This window comes from Salmo salar, chromosome ssa19 (genome assembly GCF_905237065.1).
Source record: "Salmo salar chromosome ssa19, Ssal_v3.1, whole genome shotgun sequence".
NCBI lineage: Eukaryota > Metazoa > Chordata > Actinopteri > Salmoniformes > Salmonidae > Salmo > Salmo salar.
The window spans coordinates 62080290-62102746 of record NC_059460.1 but is presented as its reverse complement, the minus strand read 5'-3'; the positions used below and the strand labels follow the sequence as shown (position 1 = coordinate 62102746).

Sequence of the window (22457 nt, the reverse complement as noted above, 5' to 3'; positions counted from 1 at the left end):
TGATCTGTGCCTTGACTTGTTATATTTCATCACTGAAAATGTCTGTTCGCGTACATAGGTTGACCCAAACAGTACAAACATCTTCTGAGCATGACTCCTAATCTTTGGAAAGTTTTGTTCATCGAGAGATGCATAGAACCTTGTCAGTGACATTGTTTTGAATAGTTCTCCAATCACTGCATCAGACTGAAGATCGATACGCTCAAGTTGCAGGTCAGTGGGAGCGTTTTCCACATTGAAGGTGAAGGAGAGGAAACCAACAGCATGTCATTTTACAACACTTTGAAATCCTCAAAACTACTGGTCATCTGATGAGGAACAGACTAGTAGTGTTGGAAGGTGGGTGAGATTGTTGTCTTCTACTTGGCGGGTCAGGGGGAGTAAGTTTCCCTTGAAGGCTTTGACAAGGCTGTACATCTGATGTGCAAAAAGGCCCTTCCCTTGTAGTTTGGAATTCAGTTCATTCATGAGGGCCATGATGTCCACGGTGAAGGCCAACCATTCTTCGGCCAACCATTCTTTATCTTGCAGTTGAAGGAAATCCACATATTTTCCTTTCATTTGTAAAAACTCAGCAATCTCCAACTTCAGGTCTCACACCATTTCAAGCACCTTCCTCAAACTCAGACATCTCACGTTTGGGTGGTAGGGGAGATCTGCATGACCCGACTCTGTCTCTTCCAACAGTAAGACAAACTGCCTATGGTTTAAAGATTTAGCTCTTATAAAGTGTATCACTGTAGTGACTGTATCCACAACATGGCTCATTTTCAGAACACATTTACAGAGCACCTCCTGATGAATAATGCAATGCAGAAAAATAATTTTCTGATCTGGTTTCAGCTCAGCTACTTGATCTTGTATCTTTTTCAAAAGGCCAACATTTTTCCTGTCAAGTTTGGGCACCCTTCAGTGGTCACACTGGATAACTTTTCAAAACTCAGTCCCAGCTTTGCCACACACGTATTAACCTCCTCCAATAAATCTTTTTCCCTGTGGTTGTGCTTCTCATTGCCTGCACTGAAGCAAGCTCCTCTGTCATTCAAAGTCTGGGGTTATGCCTCGTAAGAATATCAACAACTGCGCCGTGTCACGTGCGTCACTGCTCTCATCCAGGGCCAAGGAGAAATAGGTGAAATCCTTTACCTTGTCTTTCAACTGTTGTTCCATATTCTCTGCGATGTTCGTCTTGACAGGGAAACATTTTCAAACAGCTCTTTCTTGTCAGGGCAAAGTATTGGTGTTGAGTCAATTAAACATTACGTAATGAATTCACCCTCAGCGAATGGCTTGATATATTTATCAATTTTGTGGGACAGTACATAGCTAGCTCTCGCAATTCCGTCGTTTTCTGAATGCAGTTTTGTGAAAAGTCCTTGCTGCTTTTGCAACTGAGACAGCCACACCTTTCAATGTACTTGCCCTCTGCTCAGAAGACATATTCCTATATTTCTCTGCATGCTTTGTATGGAAGTGTCGGGACGAGTTGTAGTCTTTCAAGACTGCGATGCTCTCTTTGCACACTAAGCACACAGCTTTCCCAGATACCTCAATAAATAAATATTTCGATGTCCACTCTTGCTGGAACACCCAACATTCATTGTCTACTTTTGTTTTCTTTTAAATCTTTGAAAAACTCATTTTTGCGCAATTTCTAGCTAGCTACACTGTGTAACTATGACGTGTGTGTCAGCATGTCAGTCACTGTCTGTCCTCGTGCAGTTCATATTTATACGTGCCTTCAAAATAATTTTCCCACAAGCGGTGGGAGTTAAATCATTACACAAAGGTCAGTATTCATTGGGCTTTTAATTTGAATAACAAATACATTTTTCAAAACTTTTGTATCACAAATTCTTTATGTGATCTGTGCATGATTCTGCGGGCTGTATTGAATCAGGTCGCGGGCTTCATATGGCCCCCGGGCCGGCCTTTGCCCAAATTTCTCTATTCATTTTGGATACAGATTTCAAATGCATACCAAACCTTCCCCCAAACGAACTTTATATGGATTTAATTTCAGGAATATCCAAAACATCATATCCAGTGGCGACCCGTCATTCAGAGCAGAGCCCCACCTGTTTTGAGCCCCACATTTTTAGCAAAAATAAAATATATATATATAATTTTTTGGTGGGGCTTGCCTGTTTTTTTGGCATTAATACATGTCACACATCAGTTTGCAAACAATGTAAAATAATATATATCATTGAATTAATAAAGCCGCATATAAACATTGTCTCTTTTTTGTTTTCTTGAGTAAGGCAGCTCCAAAATGTAGGTGTTTCAGCCTAGCTCAGTGCTTTCTGTGGTGGTGGGACAAGCCAGCAAAAAATATGGAATGTTGCGCTTTGATTGGCTCAGTGTTCTGTCACTCATGGGGACTTTACGTCACTGCCAAGTGTAAGAGAAGACATTGAAAATTCTAGCCCTTCGGCTGCTGCCATAGAAGTGACCATCCAAGAAGGCTCAAGGTCATTGACCACAGATAAAATGACGTCAAATCACGTTATATCTACAGTAGCTTTGATTGGACTGATCATGTCAACATCATAATTTCACAATGTAATAATTTTTAATCCTTGTAATATGAAGAGAAATTGTAGATAAAATGTATCGGTGCTCATCAGCCATTGGACATAAACATTAGACGACAAGTTGGAAATTGCAAATTCCTCGAGTGGTTTGGAAGGAATCAGTGACAGTGGCTGTGTGGTCCCAAATCTGGGATTAAGGGGCTCTTTTCCAAGTTTAAAATTGTAAGCTGTCAATGAAGCATGATTTATGCCATGCTCAAAACAACTGTTAACTCAGAGGACCACCACGCCACCTTCCTGTTCAAGTAAGCCGACCAAAAATGTATTGTATGCTGCTTCATAAATTATGTAATATGCCAGGGAGGTATGTTTACTGTAGCTAAGAAAGTAATACTAAGTGTATGTTGTGTAGTAAGATATTAGTAGCCCATGTGCCTCACCCTAATAATTTGGTCTATTTACCTCTCTTAATTTCACCTACTGTTCTACTGTAGCCCATAACCTGTTTTAGAGAAATGTAATGTTGAATATTGTAAGAGCTTTTATTGTCTGCTTACATTCCCCCGTTATTTATCCTACGGTTCTAACTTGGTGTACAGGGAGAGCACTGTCAGAACGGTTCATGTTCTGAATTCTGTCGCTGTACATTTCAAAAGTGCTAAACAAATAGTTATATTGACTAACGTTACGTCCGTCCTAGCTCGCTCATTGTCTTAATCGAAATTACAGTTTGCCTCTTATCCTCTTGTCGTCCCCTTACGCCATAGTTTGTACATCTCAATTGTCATTAGAAGCCACATTTGTTTAAGCAAGTCAGCCATATCAGCTATGGTTTTTTAAAAGGCAGTAAATGAGTCTGAATGAACTGTTTCGCTGTCAGACAAGGCTCCGCTGATAGCCAGGTGTAGCAGTGGTAAGGTGTTGGGACTGCTGTTGGGACTCTGTTGTTGGGACAGCTTTATGTAGGCCCTAACAGCTTGTGGGCACCGTTTGTCACCGTTATAGTGCAATTAATGTATTATTTAGTGTTGTGTTGTGTAGTGGCTTTGCTGGCATGCAATCCACTTTTCTTTTTTTTTTCCCCACCAAGATATACATACTAAAATCGCCACTGATCTATCTTTGGGCCAAACCTGTCTGGCCCCAGTAAGAGGCCAGACACACCAGACAGGACTTGACAGCTTTCTGCTTTCTCCCATTGCAGAAATCACACTTTACATCTCCAGGTCCTGCATAGTCAGAATTATTTTGACCTGAGGTTCAGCAGTAGGTACATCTTTAAACCTTACAGGTCCCCACTCAGCACATCATGTCGAATTATGGGCGAAATCAGTTCCGTCAGTCAGAGCCGTTATTTCACCCCAAAAATAGTATTTAGTCCATCCGTTTTCACCTAAATTTAGCTGAAGATCAGCCTGACCACTAGCTTGCTGTACTCATCGAACACAAGAGTCATGAAAAATAATCATATTGCATAGCCTATATTGATTGAATTATGGTGGCTTCATGGAAATATTCAAAATAATATTAATAAAAAATACATTTAAAACAATAATTTAGCTTGTCAACTTTTCAGATGTTGTGACATTGGCAGAACATAACTGAAAACCGCCTGTAATCTTATGGGTGCACAATTTAACAACTAAATGTATTGCTATTTGAATTCAGTATTTTAACCGCCATTTGCTTCTGTGACATACAGTACTGTGCAAGTGCTCGGGGGACAACTGAGTGCATCTTCAGAGCAATGCATCCATATTTTGTGAAGTAGGACAATAAAAGCCAATCAACACCTATTTCTTCATGCAACAACGCTGAATAGTTGTATAAGGTCTGTTTAATGTAAAAAAAATAAAATGTATTTGAATGTAAATGCATTGCGTTTTATTTGTACAAAGGATTGTTTTTCAACACGGTCATAAATATGCCTTTGGTTTAAAGTAAACCTCAAAGTAAAAAAAATACTGTTTTCTGGATATTGTCCATATAGGAGAGGATGTGCATTACAATGGCAAATGCAACCATGTCAACAACAAACTTTTACACACACTAGCAATTGGTTTATAATTTAGGATATATTTACATCATCAATTAGAATAAAATGGAGGTCTTTGTACAGCATTTACACAAAATAAGCAATAATATATACAGTAAAAACCACTTCCATCAATGGAAATAGAGTATCAGCTCCAATTTATCATCTCTGCTTTTTAGTCTCATAAAAGGCAGACTGTTGGAACTCCCTCCAGGTCATCTCTCTCTCTCTCATCATGCCCTGTGCCTGGTACAGGGAAAACACTTTGGCAGGGCAGGTTCCTACCACTCCAGGGAAGCCAGTGTGGATGCGAGGACGATTGGGGCCCTGCTTCAGCGGCTGTTGGCAGAACCTGCACAGACGGACAGAGGGTTTCTCCTCCCTCACTGCCCACTCTGCTTGAGGCCTCCAGCTCCCGTTGAAAGAAGGTACTAGCAACAAACTCCTCAAACGGCATTCTTGAATTGGTAAGGCCTTCTGCTGCGTAAGTCTGGGAGAATTCTTTAGAGCAGTAGAAGTACTTCACCTCTCCAGTCTGATAAAATAAACGAAGGCGCTATCACCGAGGTAGCAGGACCTTGGCTGGCCACACGCTAGACAGTTCCTCGTTTTTGTTGTTGTTTTTTTTGCTGCTGCTGCTTATCCAAGATTTCGTTCACCATCTTCTTGACTGCACCCTGGGTCACAGGGGCATCCTGGGGAGGACCCACTGCTAGGGGGTTTACTGGAGCAGGTGGCAAGGGTACTGGGACACTGTCTACTGTCCATTTCGCTCTCTGCAGTAAGATGCTGCCACAGCTGCGGTGTCTCCAGGAGCTTCTCTGGGCTGGTGCTATGAACTGAGCTGGTGTTCTTGCGCTTGGCCAGATGTTTCACATACCTGGAGATATGTTGCTTTATGGTAGGATGCAGGAGGCTGTTTTGGTCAGTGCATGTACTCTGCACCATGCCAGGATAATCCTCATCCACCTGCTTCAGGATGTCTTTCGCCCCATGTTGCTTGGCCAGCAGCCCATTAATGGCAGCTCTCATGGGCTCTCTACATCGGCCGTGGTCAAAGACAAAGACCTCCTGTCTTGATGGGCCCAGTTCAGGCTTAACGGGGAGAAGCTGTCAGGGGCAGCGGTGGTGTGGCTGGCAGATCTGAAAGAGAGGCACAATATTAATTTAAATGACAAGTCCTTGACTATACACTAACCTAAATTGTGTGTGTGAGTGAGGGAAAGAATGAGTTACTGCCCGCACCAATAAGTATGTATAGTATGTGATATAATTTGAATTACCTGTATCCAGCAGGAACTCTTCAAAACCTTCCTCTTTTGTTGTGGCAGGAACTAGTGCCAAAGGGGAGCGGAACAGGACAGCCTGTGAGGGTTGGGCCTGCGCTGGTGGGGCTGGATCAGTATCAGCAGAGACTAGAGCAGCCAGAGCCAGAAGGTCATGGTTATCCGTCCTTCCCTAAATAGGAGGCCCAATTACCTAGGAAAAATAATCATGGAGCAAAACTATGTGAGTGAGTGAAATCATTCTGGATTACCTGGAAGATGTCTCCCTCCATGGCCACTGCAGAAGGAGCAGGGGTTGCAGGGCCACTGAACACCACAGCTAGGGCAGAGGAATCCACGCAGGACAGTGCTGGAGGATGGTCTGGCTCTACAGCCACAAGAGTCGGGTCCGTCTTCTGCACCTTGTACTTGTCACAGTCGAATGGGAACAGGGCGACAGCCTGGCTTCATGTATTATAGTCCAAACCTCTCCCCTGTGTCCCTGCTGGATACTTGGGCCACACCTTCACAGAGGCCATGTTCAGCTCCACCATCAGAAACAGGTAAAAAAAACAGCAGGTAGGACCACAGCAGGTAGGACCACTTCAGGTTGCTTCGGGTCCACCAGCCTCGGTGGAAACGCGGTTACCTGTAGCCCTCCTGCTGAGAGACTCCCCTGACAGGGAACCATGTGGGCACATTTCCCCCCTCACCCTTAACGTGATTGATTTGCAGGGTTCCACCGTAACTGAAGAGGATCCCCTCCTCCACCTCTGGGTTACTCAGGCAGCCTCTCAGAATGTGTGCACACTGGATTCACCATACCTTCAGCATTGACGTCTTGAAGAGCAGGACATCGTTGGGGCTCTTGGCTAGGTGGAAGTGTTGTTGAACATATTCCACTCTTTTCACTAGCTCTCTTGGGTGTGGAAACCTTTGTCCTGCAGTGCTCCCAGATGTGCTGCTTGGTGGGGTTAGCAGGGACAATCCCATAGAAGGCATAGACCTTCAGATTATCCAGGTCAGCCTGGCCTGCCACAGTGAAGGCTGTGGACAGGAACTTGCATGGATGGTGTTCCGAGACACACTCTCTGGTGAACCACTGCATGCAGTGGAACAAGTCCAGTTTTACATTGATGTCCTTGTTGAACTTGCTCCGTGAGGCACAGATGTGACCTCTGCCACTTATAGCCTCTGTGGTCGTTCAGGCAGCCCACAGGAGATGCTCATGAGGCTGGGAGTCCGGGACTCAGAATGCAGCACAGCAGTCCCTATTTACACATACAGAATTTTTTGTTGTTGTTGATATAATAGAAGTGTCATTTTCATTTCAGATGCAAATAATTATTTGTATTTTCTTATAGCTGTGAAATATGTACTTAAAACTAGTTGTGATTAATGTGATGAAGGATTCATACCTGTCCACCCCAGGGGCTTTCCGGGTGTTGAACTCACGTTCATTTTCGGTTCTGAATGAAAGTTCAAAATACGTATTTCCCAGATGTTGAAAATATGTATTTCCCAGATGTTGAAAATACGCATTTCCCAGATGTTGAAAATACGTATTTCCCAGTCGTTGAAATCAGGTTTGTTTAAGGTCCTGAATGATGTAATTAATAGACGGCAATGTTTGGGCCAAATCAAGGCTAGGCCAGAAGGGACAAAATCTTAACCAAACATAGACGTCTATGATTGGTTCAGATTTGGTCCGCAGCAGACCAAAAAACAACGTCCGTGGAAATCAAGGCTGGTCCGGACTGCACCAAAAAAAGACATCCAAAAGGCTTGAAACCACTGATCATGACAATTTAGCCCACGGGATGAAACTCCTGGACAGCAGTTGTGAGTAGTCTGATTGTCCATTGTACTTTGACCATTCCTATTTTTAGGATATGTTTGTTAAACATGTCAGTGCCTAATAGGCGGCCGCCTAATTCTGCCTAATGAGCTGCCCTGTGTCCACCCACTGGTACTTGGCCTTCTCAATGCCAGCAGCGCTGTAGCGATTGGCCCTCTTACGTAGCCTCCAGGGACTGCTCACTCTCCGACTGCAGCATAACCCAGGAGAGGATCATCCAGTTCTCATTCATCACCACATAGGATGACATGGTGCCAGATGACAATGTCACCTTCCTGGCCACTTTGTGGGTGTGGTCAGACCTGAATACCTGTCCGAAGGTGCCATGTAGAGCTGAATGAGGGCTGGCTCTTGCTGTTGGCACTCTTGTAGGAGGCAGTCAGTCAGGTAGTGTGAAGACACAGACACTCCACACCAGCCATCTGTCTGCATCTTCATAGCCTCCAATCGGAGCAGATGAGTCCTCCCGTCTCAGGAGCCCTGTGATGGTCCTCTGTCCATAAAGCCCCGCCTCAGCATCCCTGATGTTCTGCACACTGAGCAGGTAGGCCAGGTGGGCACCCTCATATTTCAGGTGCTGTGTCTCTGTCACCTGGTTGGCCATGTCATTGGATGACTTGCCGGAACGTCTCAGCTCATCCATCACCGTCTTGCAGATAACCATAAGAAGACCGAGGAAAGCTGGCAAGATGTTGCTGAAACGCCCTGGTAGCTTGTCCAGCCACTGGGGTTTGTCAGCAAACCAGTACATTTTGCCTACCTTGCAGCTAAGATGGAAGGCTACAACATAGTACTGGCCAGTGGTGCCAATAATCACCCTATGCCTTCCTACTCCAGAAGAGACCACCTGGGGGTTGGGACAACCGTGGAGGCAAGGCAGGACATAATTGTTCCCCAAACTCTCCATAATGGCATGCTCCGGTTTACAAATGAAGGAGGAATTGAGCTGGAAGTATTTGTTACGGTAGCTCAGAGGAGGTCTCTATGAGTTCGGGCTGAGGTGGATAATGCCACAATGAGACCATGTCCATGAGGTGCTGCACTGGTTGGGACCCTGGCCACAGCCCCATGGCCTACAGCTCAGTCTTCATCCAAATCCTCTGATGGTGAGAGCAGTTGCAGCATCTGACATCTTGGTCATAGCTGGGGATCAAAGGGAGAGCGGCTGCAGACTGTGCGGGTGGTGGTGGCGGAGGGAGACAGGCTGCAGGCTGCGCGGGTGGTGGCGGTGGGAGAGTGGCTGCAGGGTGTGCTGGAGAAGCAGGGTGTTACAGAGCTACAAGATACAAAATAAACATGAAACATATTGTTAAACCAAAATAGATCAGTGTGTAGATGAATTACATGGCAGAGTATGTCATACCTTGAGGCAGCACTGTACCCTGCTCTGCTCGGGACAGGGGGCCTCACATTCTGTAATGTAAGATCTAGGGTAAGCTGGGGCTCCAACGGCTGCTGCTGGTGTACCTGAAATCACAGTTAACATGTGCATTTATCATTGCAGTAGGTACAGTTAAATAAATGACTAATCTGGACATGATTGGCACGAGTTTAAAGTATTTGTACACTCACTCAGCTAGGTCTGGAATTTAGATGAGGACAAACCCAGCATCTCCTTTTCCAAATCCTCATCCATTACTGTGAAATGAAACAAAGACGTCATTTCAAATAGCATGTCATATTAAAGTAAACCAATAGTTTTCTATATTTTTGTTACTAACTGACCTGGAAGATCATAGGCGAGGGTCGAGGTGGCTGTTGGGGTTGGGGCTTCCAACAGATGATGTTGGAGGTGGAACAGAGGCAGTTGTTTTCTGGCTTTTCTTCTTCAACAGGGACTGCTGTAGTTAGTGCATGTGTGCTTGACACACACTTCTGACTAAGGATAAAGCTAGCATACCCATCAGCCCTGGTGTTCCAAATTTCCCCTCAAGGTGTTTTTGGACTGTTTCCCAAAACCAACAAAGTTCTCATCCTCTGAGGTCACAACAGGTGTAGCTGGTCTTAGTGACTTGTACTTCGGAAGGTCCTCAATCTCTTGAAAGCTCCTCAAGTACTGGTGGAAGGATGTCCTTTTTGTACTGGAGGAAGGATGTCCTTTTTGTCACCCACTGGGTTGAACTGCCTAGTCTTCCCCTCCTGTTCAACCTGCTTGATGGAGGTACAAGGTCTATCCCAAACCATTCTCCAGAAGCCACCGGAAAGACTTGCCATTTTATTTTCCAAACTGGAGGGTGTACTCGCACAACACCGCCAGTCTGTCTGACACAGAAACACGATGCAAATGTACAAATAGTCAGCTTTACACTTTTGACGATCTATTATACAAATTAAACTTGGAAGCCTTATTGAATGACAACATTATGGGCACTTCTAGGCATTAGTCATATCATTAGAAACATAGATTACGTTGTTAGGAATTCTCTAGCAATGCCCACTGGAAGGTTAATTGTATCGGTCACATTATGCTGTACTGTGTAGGTTTGCTATCATTATGCAGAATATTGTGTAGACTTGTTGCAGTATTATCTAAAAACACTATCAGTCGTGACTTTCCCAATAGATTGCAACACCTACTGTAGCTACATGTCTAACAGTGAACTTGAAAATTCAATCATCTTGAAAAAAAGCATTGAGACGGTTAACGTTAGCTATCCTACTACTGCTATAACGTTATAGAGGGCTTGAGGTTGTATCACAAATCACCTAGCAACCACACCAGGCGCCATGTTGGAAGACCGGAGTCAGTCTGGTAGAAGTCCTCCAATCGTCCACATGGCTTGCTACCACCAGAAACGTTGAAGATTACCCCATTATTTAGTTTTTCCCAAAAGGACCCAGCAAGTGTATGCAGAGGGAGAACCTATTCAAGTAAGTAAATATATTTAGAAAATAATAAACTATGTATTATTAGCTAGCTAGAATAACTTAGTGTTCAGGCTAACTCAAATGAGCTGCTAACGTAATGTTCGCTAGATAGCTAGCCAAGTGAGTTAAATAACACCAGCTAGCTAACATCATATTAGCTAGTTATCTTGATGTATCATTGTAACTCTAAATGCATTTGTAGCTAGGTAGCTAGCTAACAGCCGTGGAAGAAGGTGAAAGGATTAGCTAGCAGTTCCGGCTGTCAGAGAACAGGCTACTCTGAATAGCGCAGGTACCTTTGTCGGAGGACATTATGAAAATATTCTCCAGGCCCTAGAGTTAGCGAGAAAAACTGAGAACGGAGAGCTATAGCAACATTTTCAGTGCTGTCTAATTTGAGTATAATGCACCCTGTTTCTTTGTGATATTTTCTGTCCTCAGAGAGCTGTGAAACCCTGTCTGCAGAGGAAGATGTCCCAATGAACGCCCTGAGAGAATAAGGGTACATCCTTGTATACCATGGGTCTATGTTAGGACATTTTGTTAACAAAAATACAGTTTAAAAAAAGTCACACACACAATGTGTAAACATATTAAACTGGATCAGGTCAACCCTGCTGGGTGTGCTGGATTCTGTTCCAGCACTAACACACCTGATTCAATTTATCAAACCAAATTAGTTGATAATTAAGTGTGCCATTGCTGAGCAGAAATAGAAGTCTGCTCACCCAGTAGATCAGGGATCAGTGGAGCAAGAAGATGCTATTCAATGTGTTGGCTAATAGCAGTAATGCCAAATTCAGTGTTTCATTCCAAATCAAATAGCTAAATAATCCCCCCCAACAGGGCTTAGAATAGAGGGTTAATTGTTAACTATTATTCAAGATGAACAACTGCAATAAAGAGGGGAAGGGAATTGGTCTCTAATTTGTCTGCGTTTGTGTTGTATTCTCAAATAAACACTAGCTTTTTGTTCAGTTGTAAGCTCTCCAATTAGTTTTGATTGTCACTTTTTTCCCCAGTCCTTGAGGACCTTCCCAACAGCACACATTTGTGTTGCAACCCCAGACAAACATACCTGATTCAACTCATTGAGGGCCTGATTAGTTGAATCAGGTGTGCTTGTCTCGGGCTACAATTAAAATGTCTACAGTTGGTGGTACTCGAGGACCGGAGTTGGGATCCACAGCTACAGTGTGATGGCATTTGCCTTATGGGCATTTGCAATGCACACGTGTACGGCGTTGTGTGGGGGAGCAATTTGCTGATGTCAACGTTGTGAACAGAGTGCCCTATGGTGGCACTGGGGTTATGGTATGGGCAGGTATAAGCTATGGTCTCTGACCACAATTGCATTTTATCTATGGCAATTTGAATGCAGAGATACCTTGACGAGATCCAGAGGCCCATCGTCGTGCCATTCCTCCGCCATCATCTCATGTTTCAGCATGGTAATACACGGTCCCATGTCTCAAGGATCTGTACACAATTCCTGGAAGCTGAAAATGTCCCAGTTCTTCCATGGCCTGCATACTCACCAGAAAAGTCACCCATTGAGCATGTTTGGGATGCTCTCGATCGACGTGTACGACCGTGTTCTGTTTCCCGCCAATATCCAGCAACTTCGCACAGCCATTGAAGAGAAGTTGGGAAAACATTCCATAATCAAGCCTGATCAACTCTATGTGAAGGAGAGGTGTCATGCTGCAAGAGTCAAATAAAAAAAACTGGTTTACTGATCCACGCCCTTACCTTTTTTTTAATCTGTGACCAACAGATGCATATTTGTATTCCCAGCACAAGAGGTTGGTGGCCCCTAAATTGGGAAGGATGGGCTCGTGGTAATGGCTGGAGCTGAATGGTATCAAATACAGCAAACACATGGTTTCCATGTTTGATGCCATTCCATTCACTCAGTTCCAGCCATTTATGAGCTGTCCTCCCCTCAGCAGCCTGAAATCCATTGATTAGGGCCTAATAAAATTTCAATTAATTGATTTCCTTATATGAACTGTAACTCAGTAAAATTGTTAATTGTTGCATTTTTCTTCAGTATACATGTTCCAAATGACATTTTATATATTCATACGATTTAAGGGGGCACTTTTGTCATGACGACAAGGTGAAGGTGCTCTCTCCTCAAATGACACAACAGAATCATTCAGATTGACCTAAACACAGCATATGGCAACCACATTGTATAACTGAGGGATGTCTCCTTTCTTATCTGGAAAAGGACAAAGTAGTAAAAGGAGAGACGGATGTTGCTGCAGATTTTACTTTTCGTAGCAGGTTGGAGACTTAGGTTAAGAGTTAGGGTTAGCTAAAATAAAACGAAATTCCTTCTAGCCATCACCCCTTATCATACAGTAGGCCTAGATTACATGGTTGCATTCAAGACAAGGTTGTTTTTATTGATCTGTTGTCAGTGTCAGCAAAGTAGGCCTAGTCTGTTGTATTCAAAAAAATATTGTCATTTGAAGTGTAGAAGAATTTCCTGAAATGTCACAAAGGCCACAATTTTCCAGTGCAAAGGAAAGAAACATCTGATATAGCCTATGCCACTATACGCTCATTAATAGAGTAAATTATGACTATCCAATCTACTCATCACATTAGGAATAGTAGGCTTACATTAGTCTGCAAATGCAATGATACATGCATGCAATCCTTTGTTAAAAAGGTGCATTTTTATGGTGAAAAAAAATTGCTTCCCCAAAACGAGAAACTCCCACCGCCTATGTAAGAGATACAGGCTAATAGCTAGACTACAAGCTATGTCACACCCTGATCTGTTTCACCTGTCCTTGTGCTTGTCTCCACCCCACTCCAGGTGTTGCCCATCTTCCACGGTGTATTTATACCTGTGTTTGTCTGTCTGTGCCAGTTTGTTTTGTTTGCCAAGTCAACTAGTGGTTTTCTCCTAACGCCTGTTTTTTTTTTTTTTTTTGCCCAGTCTCTGTTTTTCTCATCATCCAGGTTCTGACACTTGCCTGTCCTGACTCTGAGCCCACCTGCCTGACCATTCTGTCTGCCCTTGACCTTGAGCCTGCCTGCTGCCCTGAACTGTTTTGGACCTGGTTATGAACTCTTGCCTGTCCCAGACCAACCTTTGCCTACCCCTTGGACAATAATAAATATCAGAGCTCAAATCATCTGCCTCCTGTATCTGGGTCTTGTGTCATTATAAGCTATATAGCTATCTAATGTTGGCCAACTTAGTCTTGTTAACACCTGGTTTGCATAATAGCTGAAAGAAACAAAATCAATCATATTTACCAGTGGGTTCAGGTCTTGACGGGCAAACTTTTTTTCTTCACAGTTCTCGAGTCTTATCTCCTTGGTGTTTCATAATTGTGGGCAAACTGTAAATCCGTTATCTTTCCTGCCTTGTCAGAGCAGCCAAATACTGCACAGAAATTGACTGGTGATGAATCAACTAGTTTTAAATCACTGTTATCATGCAGCTTGGGGTTGCCACTCAGCAGTTGTTGAAAGAATTGATGCGGTGGTATTCCAACATAGCTGCCAGGAGGAGTCATACGCAGTGGCGATTTCAGCATGTACATTTTGGTGGGGAACCCCCCCCCATTATTTTTATTTTTTTAGATGCATGCCAGCAAAGCCACTACACAACACTAAACAATATATTAATTGCACTATAACGGTGAAAAGCAGTGCCCACAAACTGTTAGGGCCTACATAAAGCTGTCCCAACAGCAGAGCTTTCTTTCCGGCACAATGTAGTGAATCCTGGCTACACCTGGCTATCAGCGGAGCCTAGTCTAGCAGTTAAACAATTCATTCAGCCTCATTTAATTACTTTTAAAAAAACAGCTGATATAGCTGACAATATCTCCCAGGCATGTTACATAATTTATGCAGCTGCATATAAGACATTTTTGGACTCACCTTATTGTGCGTGGTGGTCCTTTGTTGGCAAATGTTGTCATTAAAAAAAAAGATTTACAATTCCGAGTTGGATGACCGTTCAAAACGTATTTTCCCAGTCTGACTTCCCAGTTGCAATGTTTGTGGTTAGCCACTGTCACCAATTCCTTACAATCAACTCATTGTTGAATTAGCGATTTTCAACGGCCGATGAGCACCGATACGTTTTATCTATAATTTCTCTTTATATGACAAGGATTAAAAATGATTTGCCAGTAGTCTTGATTCATGCTGGTGACTGCTAGCTAAGATTGTGAAATGATGATGTTGACATGATCAGCCCAGTCAAAGCTATTGTAGATATAACGTGATTTGACGTTATTTTATCTGTGGCCAATGACCTTGAGCCTTCTTGGAAGGGCACTTCTAATGTAACTCTATGGCAGCACCCAAAGGGCTCACATTCTTGATGTCTACCCTTACTAAAGGCGGGTGACATAGTGTCCCGATGAGTGACAGAACACTGAGCCAATCACGATGCAATGCTCCTATTTTCTGGCCTGCCCTACCACCACAGAAAGCACGGAGCTAGGCTGAAACACCTGTTTGTATTTGGAGCTGCCTGTTTGTATGCGGCTTTATTAACTAAATTACATATATTTTTTTATTGTTTGCAAACTGATATGTGACACGTATTAATGCAAAAATAACATGCAAAACAGGCAAGCCCCCCCCAAATATTTATATATACACACTGCTCAAAAAAATAAAGGGAACACTTAAACAACACAATGTAACTCCAAGTCAATCACACTTCTGTGAAATCAAACTGTCCACTTAGGAAGCAACACTGATTGACAATAAATTTCACATGCTGTTGTGCAAATGGAATAGACAACAGGTGGAAATTATAGGCAATTAGCAAGATACCCCCAATAAAGGAGTGGTTCTGCAGGTGGGGACCACAGACCACTTCTCAGTTCCTATGCTTCCTGGCTGATGTTTTGGTCATTTTTGAATGCTGGCAGTGCTTTCACTCTAGTGGTAGCTTGAGACGGAGTCTACAACCCACACAAGTGGCTCAGGTAGTGCAGCTCATCCAGGATGGCACATCAATGCGAGCTGTGGCAAGAAGGTTTGCTGTGTCTGTCAGCGTAGTGTCCAGAGCATGGATGCGCTACCAGGAGACAGGCCAGTACATCAGGAGACGTGGAGGAGGCCGTAGGAGGGCAACAACCCAGCAGCAGGACCGCTACCTCCGCCTTTGTGCAAGGAGGAGCAGTAGAAGCACTGCCAGAGCCCTGCAAAATGACCTCCAGCAGGCCATAAATGTGCATGTGTCTGCTCAAACGGTCAGAAACAGACTCCATGAGGGTGGTATGAGGGCCCGACGTCCACAGGTGGGGGTTGTGCTTACAGCCCAACACCGTGCAGGACGTTTGGCATTTGCCAGAGAACACCAAGATTGGCAAATTCGCCACTGGCGCCCTGTGCTCTTCACAGATGAAAGCAGGTTCACACTGAGCACGTGACAGACGTGACAGAGTCTGGAGACGCCGTGGAGAACGTTCTGCTGCCTGCAACATCCTCCAGCATGACCGGTTTGGCGGTGGGTCAGTCATGGTGTGGGGTGGCATTTCTTTGGGGGGCTTGCCAGAGGTAGCCTGACTGCCATTAGGTACCGAGATGAGATCCTCAGACCCCTTGTGAGACCATATGCTGGTGCGGTTGGCCCTGGGTTCCTCCTAATGCAAGACAATGCTAGACCTCATGTGGCTGGAGTGTGTCAGCAGTTCCTGCAAGAGGAAGGCATTGATGCTATGGACTGGCCCGCCCGTTCCCCAGACCTGAATCCAATTGAGCACATCTGGGACATCATGTCTCACTCCATCCACTAACGCCACGTTGCACCACAGACTGTCCAGGAGTTGGCGGATGCTTTAGTCCAGGTCTGGAAGGAGATCCCTCAGGACACCATCCGCCACCTCATCAGGAGCATGCACAGGCGTTGTAGGGAGGTCATACAGGCACGTGGAGGCCACACACGCTACTGAGCCAAATTTTGACTTGTTTTAAGGACATTACATCAAAGTTGGATCAGCCTGTAGTGTGGTTTTCCACTTTAATTTTGAGTGTGACTCCAAATCCAGACCTCATGGGTTGATAAATTGGATTTCCATTGATTATTTTTGTGTGATTTTGTTGTCAGCACATTCAACTATGTAAAGAAAAAAGTATTTAATAAGATTATTTCATTCATTCAGATCTAGGATGTGTTATTTTAGTGTTCCCTTTATTTTTTTGAGCAGTGTATATACAGTGGGGGGGGAAAGTATTTGATCCCCTGCTGATTTTGTACGTTTGCCATGTAAAAATTCCCTGTCTTAGGTCAGTTAGGATCACCACTTTATTTTAAGAACGTGAAATGTCAGAATAATAGTAGAGAGAATGATTTATTTCAGCTTTTATTTCTTTCATCATATTCCCAGTGGTCAGAATTTTACATTCACTCAATTAGGATTTGGTAGCATTCCCTTTAAATTGTTTAACTTGGGTCAAACGTTTTGGGTTGCCTTCCACAAGTTTCCCACAATAAGTTGGGTGAATTTTGGCCCATTCTTCCTGACAGAGCTGGTGTAACTGAGTCAGGTTTGTAGGCCTCCTTGCTCACACACGCTTTTTCATTTTCTATAGGATTGAGGGCTTTGTGATGGCCAATCCAATACCTTGACGTTGTTGTCCTTAAGCCATTTTGCCACAACTTTGGAAGTATGCTTGGGGTAATTGTCGATTTGGAAGACCCATTTGCGACCAAGCTTTAACTTCCTGACTGATGTCTTGAGATGTTGCTTCAATATAGCCACATCATTTCCCGTCCTCATGATGCCATCTATTTTGTGAAGTGCACCAGTCCCTCCTGCAGCAAAGCATCCCCACAACATGATGTTGCCACCCCCGTGCTTCACGGTTGGGATGGTGTTCTTCAGCTTGCAAGCATCCCCCTTTTTCCTCCGAACATAACGATGGTTGTTATGGCCAAACAGTTCTATTTTGTTTCATCAAACAAGAGGACATTTCTCCAAAAAGTACGATCTTTGTCCCCATGTGCAGTTGCAAACCGTAGTCTGGCTTTTTTATGGCGGTTTTGGAACAGTGCATTCTTCCTTGCTGAGCAGCCTTTCAGGTTATGTCGATATAGGACTCGTTTTACTGTGGATATAGATACTTTTGTACCTGTTTCCTCCAGCATCTTCACAAGGTCTTTTGCTGTTGTTCTGGGATTGATTTGCACTTTTCGCACCAAAGTACATTCATCTCTAGGAGACAGAATGCGTCTCCTATGATGGCTGAGTGGTCCCATGGTGTTTATACTTGCATACTATTGTTTGTGCAGATGAACGTGGTACCTTCAGGCATTTGGAAATTGCTCCCAAGAATGAACCAGACTTGTGGAGGTCTACAATTTTTTTCGGAGGTCTTGGCTGATTTCTTTAGATTTTCCCATGATGTCAAGCAAAGAGGCACTGAGTTTGAAGGTTGGCCTTGAAATACATCCACAGGTACACCTCCAATTGACTCAAATTATGTCAATTAGCCTATCAGAAGCTTCTAAAGCCATGACATCATTTTCTGGAATTTTCCAAGCTGTTTAAAGGCACAGTCAACTTAGTATATGTAAACTACTGACCCACTGGAATTGTGATACAATGAATAAGTGAAATAATTTGTCTGAAAACAATTGTTGGAAAAATGAGTTTTGTCATGCACAAAGTAGATTTCCTAACCAACTTGCCAAAACTATAGTTTGTTAACAAGACATTTGTGGAGTGGTTGAAAAACGACTTTTAATGACTCCAACCTAAGTGTATGTAAACTTCAGACTTCAACTGTATATACATTTTTATTTATTTTTTTGCGAAAAATGTGGGGCTCTGCCCCACCTGCTCTGAGTGACAGGTTGCCGCTGGTCATACGTTAATTGGCAACCCTCTATAATGTTACCTGTCGCTCCCGGTCTCTTTTCCGTATCGAGACAGTGGACCATAACATTATTAGCATCTAAATAGCTTTGAATATTGTTTTGTATGACATGTAACATAATGAGTAACAAACTTTCCTGTCCATGACACAGCTAATTGTTTTTGCATAACTGTTAAGGCAGGTTGCCTATTTTGAATGCACTGGGTGAGGTAGGAGCTGATACAGGTGCAGGTGTCCCGGTTAGAGTACAAGGATAGGGAGAGAAACTTGAGGTTCCGTTTTAGGTTCCGTTGCAGCTCCCATTTATTTTATCCTTTCAATTATCCATTTCCATAAGTGTGTGTGCGAAAAATAAACAGTAAACAAAACATTTGCATTAGGATATTTTACATCAAACATTATTCCTCGTCATACATAAATTATTTCCTACACATTTACTAAGTATATTAATCTCAAGGCATATCCAATATTACTATCCATACGCAGCAACATTACATTTACATTTTTACATTTTAGTCATTTAGCAGACGCTCTTATCCAGAGCGACTTACAGTAGTGAATGCTGTAAGTACAGTACATTACAGTACATTTCATACCTTTTTATTATAATTTTTTTTTTCCTGTGCATCAAAACATTCTACCAGTATTAAACCAGTGTGTATAAATGTGCATCTATACACGTGAAAAAGCAAGTAAAACTCACTTTTAGGTACTGTGACGCACAATGGGAACACTATGAGGATCTGACCCCCCTTTCACTGGAGGATAAGGTGGAGTTGGCTTGCATGCCACAGGAAGGGGCCATTACCCAGGAGCTAGGTTGAACTCAGGTGAGATGACTGTTTGGAGACAGCAATGTGGCCTTGGGAGTCCTGGGTAAGGAGATAAGCTACTGCCCCATAGGCTCGCTCTGATGAGTCAGAAAGTGTGCAGTTCACGTTCTACCATCTGATTGTCTGCCCTTGGGGGCACATAGGATCTGGGCATAGTTATGTTGGAGAGGTCTGAGAGCTCACGTTCCCATGTCTTCCATCAGGCAGTCAGGCTGTACGAGGTCATCCCAGCCCCTCTTGCTGCACCAGAGGTCCTGTACAAAAACGTTGCCCGGGTTGTAAAAGGGAGGATGTAGCCTAAGGGATCATATCGGCTGGCCAACACTCTGTAAATTACCTTCAGGGTCGGTTCCTCTTCTCTCCGGACAGGTCAATGTTTGTAACCGAGGGTGTCTGGCTGACAGCTCCAGCTCAGGCCCAGAGTTAGTTCTTGTGTATCGATGGTGGACTGGGAGAGCCATAACTCACTGCTCTCTGACCTCACTTTTGGAGGAAGGTGTTCCACAACAGAGGGTATGTTACTGACCCATTGCATGACCTCGACCCCCCCCCCAGCTAAGAGGCAGCAGCGCAGCCTGTCCATCAGTGACCTTGCATCTGTCTCCGTGGGTAGACTTTGGAGGCAGGTGTCAACATAGAAGACATGCTTGACGCCTCTACTCTGGGCCCCCAAGAGCCCACAGCTGCATGAGTAGAGGCATTGCATATCTCTGGACCCCATCCACCAAGACCCTTGTGGTCTTCTCCAGGAGATTCAAGGCATGCTGATCTTGCTTGGAATGTGTCACATCCTTTTCGTCTCGATGGAGGAATGTATCTACTTGCCATAGCTTCTCTACATTCTTCAGGAGTCCAGTGGCTGGGGAAGCAATGGTAGTGAATAGGCATTGCTGGACATATGTGTGTGACATCAGGCTTCTCGGGCCCTGCACAGCCCAATCAAGCAAGGTGTGGACAGCGACAGGGCCTTCCAGAGGGCCAGTACGGACTAGCTCAATGGAGACCAACAGGTGTGGATGGTCAGACCATATGAGCAATAGAGGCTGTGCCCTGAGGATCTGTGGCAGCGGTGAGTCCATCTCCTCTGAAGCATGTCAGAGGGGGAGGTGTGCTCAGCTAGGCTGAGAATGTCCGCTGTGAAAGCATTATGGACTTCATACCGGGTGCCGCTGTCTCCTTCAGGGGGTATGGTGAATGACACAGAAGCTTCACTTACTTGGAGTACATCTTGACGTATAGTTCAAATGCTCAGTACCTATGGTTCACCCCCTAACCCAAAGCAATAGGGAGCTGCAAGGGAGAATGATGGAACGTTCTGAGCCGTCATCAAGAATGGCATATGTCTTCATTGCCTCCTCACCATGATAGAGGATGAGTGATCACTTTTAACATCACCCGTAATGAGTGGGTTGGGCGGTCAAGGTAGTGGACCCCCATCACAGCTTTGTTTGTGCTGACCATAAGGACGCTCCTGTGCTCTTGCGGTATGACCTCATGTAGCAGGGTGTGGTGTAACTTCTTGCAGGTGTTGCATGGCTTTCTTAGGTTGCATTCCTTTGGTGAGTGTTTTTGCCCACACCTCCAGCAGCGGTTTTTAACTGAGATCCAATCCCTGACCTTCTCCCTCGAGAGTGGTTTGAACTCAGGACATGAGCCTAGGAAGTCTTCTTCCCCTTCACAGTAAAGACAACAGAATTTAAACTCGGGCTTGTTCTGGTTTGATTGTTGCTGCTTACCGTGAGGAGAGCTGTAACTGGCTTGTTTGTGGTCATGGTCACTAGTCAGGAACATGTTGGTGGCACCCAGGCACCGTGGTTCTTTCCGGTTAACCTCCCCCTTGTCCTGGTAGAGAAGAACAGAAGCTGTCTGGGATAGTCTTTTGGCTCTTGCTTTCACCTGCAACCAGTCAGACAGGTTCTGGAGGGCATAGGTTTGCCCTGCTACATCTCCTAAGATACCATGAGTCTAGCAGTGCTCAATAACCTCGGCGGCATCGGTGTCATAGCATAAGGTAACAAAAACATTTCCCAGGACATAGACATATCTGATATGGCCAAAAAGCTTAAATGATTGTTCATCTAACTGCGCTGTACAGTAGCTATTACAGTGAAAGAATACCATGCTATTGTTTGAGGAGAGTGCACAATTATGAACTTGAAAATGTATTAATAAACCAATTAGACACATTTGGGCAGTCTTGATACCACATTTTGAACAGCTTTACAATGGTTCATTGGATCAGTCTAAAACATTGCACATACACTGCTGCCACTAGTGGCCAAATCTAAATTGTGCCTGGGCTGGAATAATACAATATTTTTTGTGTTATATTCTCCTACATTAATTTCACATTTTCACAAACTTCAAAGTGTTTCCTTTCAAATGTTATTAAGAATATGCATATCCTTGCTTCAGGTCCTGAGCTACTGGCAGTTGGATTTGGGTATGTCATTTTAGGCAAAAAAAATTAAAAAGGGTCAGATCCTTAAGAGGATAAACCCATCACGGTATGCAGGTGGCAGTTTACACAACAACCGGTCCACATGTGAACCACACTTGAGCTCAGCACCCTGATCATCTTCCAATGTCTACAGCATGCCTATCAAGGATTGGATGGAAAGAGAAAATTCTTGGAAAGCTGTGTTATCTCCTACCCTCACATGTGGCGCATTGAGGACATTGACAGTTTGATGCTGCACGAGCTGATGGGGCCATCCATACTTGGCATTCAGGGCATTGAGAGTTGAGGTGTATTGCCTGGTGTTATATATGTATGACCACCAGTTTCTGTGCACTTGGCAGTTTCAGATGATCCAGGAGCACTTGAAACTTGTACTGCTCTGAGAGGTGACCATCGTTACCTAGGAGGTTGTCTAGTGCCATCTTCGAGAGAATGAAATCACTCTCTTTCCCACTTTCGAAGTAAGGCAGCTTAGGTCTGGGTACACGGAGGCAACAAGGAGCTTCATCATGTTGGCCCCATTGTCAGGCTATGGTAGCGATAGTGAGAGAAAGGAGCTAGGGTCCTCCACCCGTCAGGTTCTGAGTGGAAGGCCAGGAGGGTAACTGTGCTGTGGAGCAGAGCCAGTGCCAGAGTGGGCCCACTGGCATTGTTCTGGTGGGAGTGGCCCAGAAGGTTGAGGTGGGTTTGGAACCCAGCTAAGCAGGGAAGGCTGGAGAACCGCTCCT

The 22457-nt window shown here is 44.2% G+C and overlaps 3 long non-coding RNA genes across 6 annotated transcripts; 1 reads left to right on the top strand and 2 right to left on the bottom strand.

The window, feature by feature from the left end:
• Window positions 1–4400: 4400 nt before the first annotated feature.
• LOC106579116 (uncharacterized) lies at window positions 4401–10099 on the bottom strand. 4 transcript variants are annotated; one of them, XR_001322593.2, is made up of 6 exons: window positions 9421–10099; window positions 9268–9333; window positions 9059–9162; window positions 6110–8971; window positions 5856–6030; window positions 4401–5715 (listed from the first exon to the last, which is right to left on the bottom strand). It is a non-coding gene; the product is annotated as an uncharacterized lncRNA (long non-coding RNA). The 4 variants fall into 4 exon arrangements; XR_001322592.2 differs by having other exon boundaries at window positions 5856–5987; XR_001322591.2 differs by having other exon boundaries at window positions 5856–7108; window positions 7256–8971.
• Window positions 10100–10413: 314 nt separating this feature from the next.
• LOC106579114 (uncharacterized) lies at window positions 10414–13718 on the top strand. The gene is made up of 3 exons (XR_001322589.2): window positions 10414–10566; window positions 11005–11065; window positions 13520–13718. It is a non-coding gene; the product is annotated as an uncharacterized lncRNA (long non-coding RNA).
• Window positions 12165–14815, bottom strand: LOC106579117 (uncharacterized). Its single transcript, XR_001322594.2, has 2 exons — window positions 14476–14815; window positions 12165–12267 (listed from the first exon to the last, which is right to left on the bottom strand). It is a non-coding gene; the product is annotated as an uncharacterized lncRNA (long non-coding RNA).
• Window positions 14816–22457: the final 7642 nt, after the last annotated feature.